We start from the raw sequence: 8,278 nt of genomic DNA, 5'->3' as shown, positions 1-8,278 counted from the left end.
GGATTGCTTTACATGAGAGCCAGTTATATTACACAAGGACACGTTCATTTTTTGTAGGCACAGGCAGATTAAGTGATTAGCCAAGAATACCAGTTGAGCAGACGCCGAGACTCGAACCCGGTTCCCCAGTTTCAAATCCCCAGTTTCGGCAGCTCTCCCCTCTTATTGCAGCATGAACATTTCAAACACGAGCTACTGCTGCTAGGGTCATCTGGCATGCTCAGAGTTTTCCCTGTTGCTTTTCCAGCCACAATAGATCAAATAATTAAATAAATCCGAGTTGTTCATTGTTGCAATTTCCAGGACGAGAAACTGTGTTTTTTCCAACTCACAAACCGCGGGGCATTTTCTCTTTTGCTATGTTGAGACTGATTGTCCATAGACACAGATATTACAGAAAGCCAGAGGCGACAATTCGAACCACTTCAACGTCATTTGAATGTACTCCGAACATTCTGTGACAAGCTGTGATCACTGCAGTCAGACAGCGCTGTCCCATAATGCCTTTCGGGTCCCCCAAGGACAGATCAGAGCACAGGCAACAGCTATGTATGACGGACAGGAAACTTTCCAGGCAGCTTTCAAGGCCAATGCATTATCGTTTCCACCCGAAAAGTATTTCGCAAGTCTTTCTGAGACAATATAGATGGCATTCCTGCGTAGTGCAGGAGTTAACTTAACACATCTTAGTGGGGTTTAATATGTGTTCATTAATCGACTGGAAGACCCCGATGGGACAATGCTGTGATTTCAGTTTTGAAGAGAGCTTGTGGAATTTTTGAGAGAATGTGTATTGTACCGTATTAGCAAACAATAAATAGCTGTCACACTGCAGGTAATATTTCTATTTTGACAGAGAGTGAAAGGTCAGGGATGATGACTTGGACGAGAAAAAGTCTTTGTAAGATAATACATTGCACTGGGTTGCTTATAATACTGTCTTTCAGAGTTAGGATTTTATGGAAGAGGAGCATTGTAGCAGGAAACATCCCAGACTCCCTCGTTGTAAGTTATATGTCAGTTCCAGAAACGTAGGAATTATGCCTTGGATTCTATCAAATTATGACTTCTCTGAGTCCATAGTTTCAACTATGATGTACCTACATCTTTGGAAGCAATGCATCTTATACAAGAAAACACACAATTCTAAAGAATGCCAAATTGGTCACTAACATTGCATTTTAAGACTTTTAACGCTTTGCCTATACAGCGTTTGCTCCATGACTGCAAAATCTCTTGGAACAAAAAAATAAAAACATAAAAGGGACTTAGAGCACAGCCATTAGTTACCGTTACTTTCCATTGGTTGGCTCCCACGTCACTCTTGTTTCCTTACTTCCTGTTGGTCAGCCCCTCCTTCTGCCTCCAACTTCCTGCTCGGCTTCACATCTTCAACCTTGCTGTGGAGCTTGGACCAAGTACTGCTTCTGGCAGCCAGTGTCCTTCCACTGACTGCGCACTTGCAACATACTTGTTTTTCTTTTTTACTTTCCTGTGTCTGCATTCTGTTCGTTGCTTGCCCCTCCCTACCACCACCTCACACCTGTCACTGAATGCTCCATTTCCACCCCGTCGCTAATCATAGCTTATTTTATATAGCACGAAGTCGACTGGAAGCACTTCACTTGAGCGCTAGTTACATTACACACGGACATATTAATTTTTACTGGCACTGGGAGATTAAGTGATTTGCTCAAAATCACAGGATGTTGAGCCTGCGCCCAGTCTCAAACCTGGTTCCCCAGCTCCAAAGTCTGCAGCTCTGGCCAAGACATCACAGTCTTTCTATGCTCAGTGTTCAAGCTAGCTACACTTTAACATGCTAGTAGCTGCAATGGGCATGTGTTCAAGAACATAAACTGCACATTAAGGGGCCGATTCCGATCCAGGTCGGAAGGGCACCGAACGAGATCCAGCAGGAAAAACTACAAGCCCTACGTGTGTTTTCCGCCCGACTCGTACAGCTGTACGAGCGAGCAAGTACGATGCGAGCTACGTGAAATTCAACGACCGAGTCGTTTCCGGGTCCGAACCACTCCATATGTCTTGGTCCTAAGCTAACCGTGGCGTGCAATGGATGCAATTTACGACCGAACCAGTACGATGCACGCGTCGGACAGCCTGTGCGAGCCGGAGTGTCCGGATCGCAAAACGTCTGGGTGGTTGCCTTTGGGGGTCCGCGTTGGACCCTCTGTCACCCGCAGCCCTATGACTCAGACACACAGGGAGACCCAAGGGTCCCCCCAACACAGGCATGTACGGTGCAGATGGCAACAACGCGTACCCACTGTAGGGGGCGCCCTCGCACGAGAAGTACCCATTCAGTCAATGGGAACCCATGTACGCGTCGTACGACCGGCTCCCATTGACCTCTATGGGAGTCCGACCGAACTGAGTCCGGCAGCATACGGCCGCATTGTACTCGCTCAGTCGGACTGCAGAACTCCGGCTCGGTCAGGAAAACACTCCAGATCCGGCTCGGTCGGAGTGCTTTCCAACCCGGACCTGAATCGGCACCTAAGTAAAGGGAAAATAAAAATGTTAATTTGTTTTTACCTACATAGCTTAAAGTAAAAAAAAGCAATATAACGTGGTCTGGCCACTTAATATCGATGTTTTTACTTAAAGCTATGTAGTACAGCAGCTCCCACTACTGTGCAACATGTAAAAAAAACTTTGACAAAGCCAACAAATGGGCGAAACCTATTGGCTTTGCCTTAGTTTGTTACTGAATGCGGATGCGCACTTGGTGAAATCACTGGGGGGACACGGATAAACGCTGTGGGTGAAGCAGAGCCGGCCCCCACCAAACCCTGTGGAGCACCCATGGAATAAAAAATACGGTTCCCGACCCTAAACCCTCCCCTGACCTGGGCTGATTCTCCTGACCATCCCTCCACTGCCTCACAAACCTCATCAGGCTTGCCGCTGATATTTTCCACCTGCTCTTAGAAGGCAGAAAATGTCAGTAGATTTATACCTAAAATATGAAAAAGCGCTGAAAAAAGACCTAGTATTCCAGCGTGTGTTTGCTTGGTTCCCATTCTGGAGACAAATCTTGTATTTGCAAGATATTGGTAAGGGGATTCTCGCCAAAGTGCTGTAACAGATTTCCTAAGGAGAAATTTTACTACCAGGTAGAGCTTAAGCCCTCAGGGTGAGGGCCTAATACTTTTTCTTGTCTGGCAACTGGAACCGGACTCACTAATGCTGTGTGCTCACATGTAACCCTCTTTCACCCTGCACTTTTTTCCCAGTTCTACCTCTTCATGGTTTAGTCAGTATGGTGACAGCCTTATTCCAAATGTTGTATAATAGAAATCTGCCCCCACCTCACTGCAGGACATATAGCCTAGCCTTATTGGACATAATTACTTGTATTATACTAGAGTTCAGTGGCTGTCCAGTGGCGTAACAAAACTTGATGGGGTCCCCCCCTGCAAAGTTCATGCAGAGGGCCCCCTCGTGTTCCAGACCCAGCCTGGAGCTCTCAGGCCAGGGACCTGCTAGTATGGTAGGGTCCCCGACCCACAGGGGCTGCGGGGGCTTTTGTTCTACCACTGGGGCTGTCACTGTAACACTGTTACTTTAGAGGCACACTGGGGCCTATTCGCAATCTGCATTGTGTAGTACTTTAGTGCTAGAGTACAATAGTACCTCTAAAGGACCACAAACCTACAAGTATAAGTTTCCACCTTTCATCTTTTCTATGGGAAGATCCTCACGCATGTAAGTTCACTACCTACTAATAAATGTGGGAGGGACCGGGGGAGTGGCTGGAAAAAGAGGCATACGTACCACAACATTGGAGGGCTCCAAGAAGGAGGAGAAAGAAGGGTTTTAAGAGGGTTAAGGAGGCGTTTATGGAGGAATATGCACCCAACCACAAAAGTGTAAATCCATTGCTATTCAGAAACTGCACTTCTAAAATTACAACAGGTAAAAGGGGACCCAAGACAGTAGTAAATTATTCCATCTCAGAGCTAGAGTAAGTCCAGCACCACATATAGCAAAGCACTGGGTCTGCAACATTCTCCCATACAAAAGAATGGAGGTAGGATCTGAAAATAAAACCCCATGGACATATTATTAAAAACGATTAAGTAACATCATTTAAAATAGTTACAAATATAAATAAAAATAATGTAATGTTAAGAAATATCTAAAAATAAACATTATTATTATTTAATTGTAGCATATTATAACAACCTTTTTTAATGTATAAATTAATGCACCATTAATTTGTATTAAAATGGAATTAAACTACTTTGTATTAATTCTATACATCACGTATAATAATTCTTAATGCATAATAAAGAAATATTATTTAAACTTCAGAAAAATATTTTTAATGTTATATATTTATAGTTTTTAATAATTCGAATAATATTTATGTGAATAGGGCTGCAGCATTTTTATATTTCTTTAAAATACATGTAGAAAACTAGTTTACATTAATGGTTCTCATAAAAAATATTTTAACTTGAAAAAAAAAAAACATGTTTTTTACAGTTGAAGTGGAGATCTCCTTACTGTAAAGTATAGGGAAAATCTACAGTTTATGAAGCCTTTGTAATAAATCAATACAAATATCATCATGTTATATATTAATGTAAATTAACTTCATACATTTATTTTAAATGTAGGATAAAATACAAAATCTACAGCATTACTAACTTAATTGTAAATTAAATCTTTACTTAATTTAAATATATTAAATTACATAAAAATATTTTTCTCAAGTTGAAATTTAAAAAAAGACATTTTGATGGGGATCCAATGTTGACATTGTCTGCTACCGTTCTATTGTCATTAGTCACTGATGTTGTCACCTAGTGCAGATATCAGGGCCGTAACTTGTGAAGAAGTTTTGAGGCTGGTAAATGGCTATGTTTTCTAAAAATGTCATGACATATGGGAGCAGCAATATTGATCAGAAGTTAGCTGTGATTTTGAAATCATGTGAGTGTTATTTAATAATCGGCACGCTGTTGTAGTTTTAAACTGTGCTGTTTCGATTTGAGGGTTGCAGATGTAGCTGGAGTACAAGAGACAAAAACAGCTGGATTCACTGTATTTCAAGACTCACATAACAATTTATTCACATCACTACTGGTTTTTGAAGTGGGGGTGACTTCAAAGAAGCGTCTTTGACATGCACAGAAAAACTTTCTTTCCAGCCCTGGCTCCAGACTTGCTGTGGGGGGTAATCAGCCCTTTGTGTGGCGACAGGACACTTCCTATTCAGGTGTAAGTGTCAACTCCTCCCTCCCTTCCTGCCCAAGAAGAGCCATTAGAATGGATATGAGTACTCAGACACAAATAGCCTTCCAGTGTTTGTGGCTGTCTAGAGGTAATACACAAATTTGAGCTATTTCCCACCCCAGACATGTATTGGAGACAGGCTGCAGGCACACAGAGCTGTAAGTGCCGAGAAATGTCCACTTTCTAAAAGAGAGAGAAACTGAGAATGCGCTCTTGAGAATACGCCTTGCACTCTGCTGAACAAAAAGAGACATTAAGCGGTCTATTTCTGTGCAAACTGAAATCACAGATCGAAGTAAACCATTTTACCGCTGTCTGAAAGCTGTTCCATAGCGGCCCCTATTAAGCCATACTAACAGGAACTGGCTTCTAATAAATCGGCAGCAAGCAACAGAGAAGCTTTAGCTAAAGCAGCGCCAGCTTGGCGAAAATTGTGCCTTTTAACTTGGCTTCCAATAAATCGGCAGCAAGCAATGTTAACGCATTAGTAAAAGAGCCACCAGATCGGCGAAAATTGTGCCATCTATATCCTAACTTGGCTCTTCGCACCTGCAACGTGCGAAACTATTCCTCCGTTTGATCAGATAAACTAGTCCACGCCCTGAAGAGAATCCCGCAAACCACCCTGAGAATCAAAACACGTCGGCAGTACACAACCCGGGGACTCTTGCATCTAATTAAGTTCCTCCTAGTAGAAATGTTATTTGGATTTTCTTACTACTGGGCCTAATGACTGTTCCCCCGCGGGTAACACCACTCTAAATGTGACATACAATTTAAATGTTAAAGGTTGTCCTAGTGGCTGCTACTTTTGTGAATTAAGACTTGTGATATATTGTTTATATAATTGTTTTTGTGCATCATTCTTCATGTATTGTTTGTTTTATCACATTACGTTTTCACAAAGCTTGTGTGTTTTTGTCATAGTTGTTGCTTTAATATGCATAATTTGTACTAATTGAAACGTATCGCACTTACCTGACCCATGAAAAAATGTGGATTAAGGTTAAAAGAATGAAGTAGCAAATACATGCTTGAAGTCCATAGTAATTGTATTTATGGTCCTTGGTCTGTTAAATTGTTTTAACAGCATTTGAATGTGACGGCTAGGACACCTATTTTCCTGTCAATTATACGGCCCTGTCCAACCGCCTAGGGCCAAACCCCTTGTTGCTATTACACTTTCTAATATTTCGGGAATTAAAGCTTAAAAGTGCATTAAGGAATTCCCAATGTTAACTTATTAGAGGAGAATACCTCATAGTAGTGAAAAATGAATTTAGGCATTTTTCACTACCAGGACATGCAAAACTTAAGAACACATGTCCTACCTTCTACTTACACAGCACCCTGCCTTAGGGGTGATATTGGTGTAACAAAAGGGGAGTTTCAGGCTTGGCAAAAGTGTTTTAAATGCCAAGTCTGAGTGGCAGTAAAACTGCATATGCAGGCTCTGAAGTGGCAGGCCTGTGACATGTTTAAAGGGCTACTTGTGTGGGTGGCACAAACAGTGCTCCTGGCCCACTAGCAGAATTTAATTTACATGCCCTGGGTATATAATATATCACTTTATAAGGGACTTCCAAGTAAAATAAATAAAACAATTGTGTATAAACTAATGTTACCATGTTTAGGGGAGAAGCACATGGATTTTAGCATTGGTCAGCAGTGGTAAAGTGCCCAGAGTCCTAAGGCCAAAAAGAATCAGCAAAAAGAGGAGGAAAGCAGGCAAAACGTTTGAGGGAAATTACTCTAAGGATGAGAGGTCTAACAATCCACTTGACCAATAAGTTGGATTTTAAATTATTATTAAAATGGGTCGTTGAACTATTTTTCTAGCAAATCTTAAACTGCAATTAAGCACTATAAGTTGTAACTCAGTGTTTTCCTGCCAGCCAGTTTTGCCATAGTGAAAAATGACCTTGAAGGGTTTTCACTACAAGGACATGTAAAAAAAAATATATACATGCCCTAATTTTTAAATACCATGCACCATGCCCTATGGGATTTAGGGCCTACCTAAGGGGGAACTGGAGGTTTAGGTCTTGCAAAAGGTTTATTTTGCAAAGTCAAAATGACAGTTTAAACCGTATGCCAAGGCGGAAGGAATGGCCTGGAGATATGTTTATAGTACTACATTAGAGTGTGACACAGCAGTATTATCCTAATAGTATTTAATTTAAAGTCAATTGGTACACATAGTACCATATACTAAGACTTACAAGTTGATTAAATGTGCCAATCAGGTGTGTACCAATTTTAACATGTTTTGGGGTGAGGAACTTTACCCCAGGTGCAGAGTCCTGTGAGCAACAAAAACAGATTTAGCAAAAGAAGGCAAAAAATCTGGGGGCTACCACGCAAATTATGTTTTTTTCCAACACAGTCTCTGCTCTCTTTCATGCTGTTATTTGAGTCCCTTGCATTATGATTACCTTCTACATCAACATTTCAAAACAGACCAAAACTCTCTGCCTTAATGACGATCTTGATTAACACAAGATCTCCACTGGCAATCATAGATTTTTTAACGCTTCACTTTTGAGGAGAAGGATTCACAGACCTAATTAAACAACTGTTTTTAATAGTCATTAAAAATAAAATTCAATGATGAAGTCAGATTTGATTAAATATTAAGGAAAAGTACATTTTAGAATGTTACCTTTTCCCTAAAGTCAAATCCTGTGCACACGCGTTCGTGTAGTTTGAAAGTTTATCCAAACTTGAAAATCAAAGCCAGTATAGTCTTTTTGTAAGTATCCTTATTCTTTATTCCAGAGAACACCACAAGGTCCAGCCAACACGTGTTTCATCGTTGGGGTAATGACCCTCGACTTCTTCAGGGCTGTATAGCTACCCAACTGACCATTCAATGCCTAGTTCCCGGTTATACTTCCGACCCGGCTACGTCTTTCCAATTCTAGTGTCTTGAACCGAAAGATTCAGATTCGCCAATCCCAGACCGAATTAAATAACTATTTTTAATAGTCATTAAAGATAAAATTCAATGATG

This window comes from Triturus cristatus, chromosome 9 (assembly GCF_964204655.1).
Source record: "Triturus cristatus chromosome 9, aTriCri1.1, whole genome shotgun sequence".
Lineage (NCBI taxonomy): Eukaryota > Metazoa > Chordata > Amphibia > Caudata > Salamandridae > Triturus > Triturus cristatus.
This window is presented reverse-complemented; position numbering follows the sequence as displayed.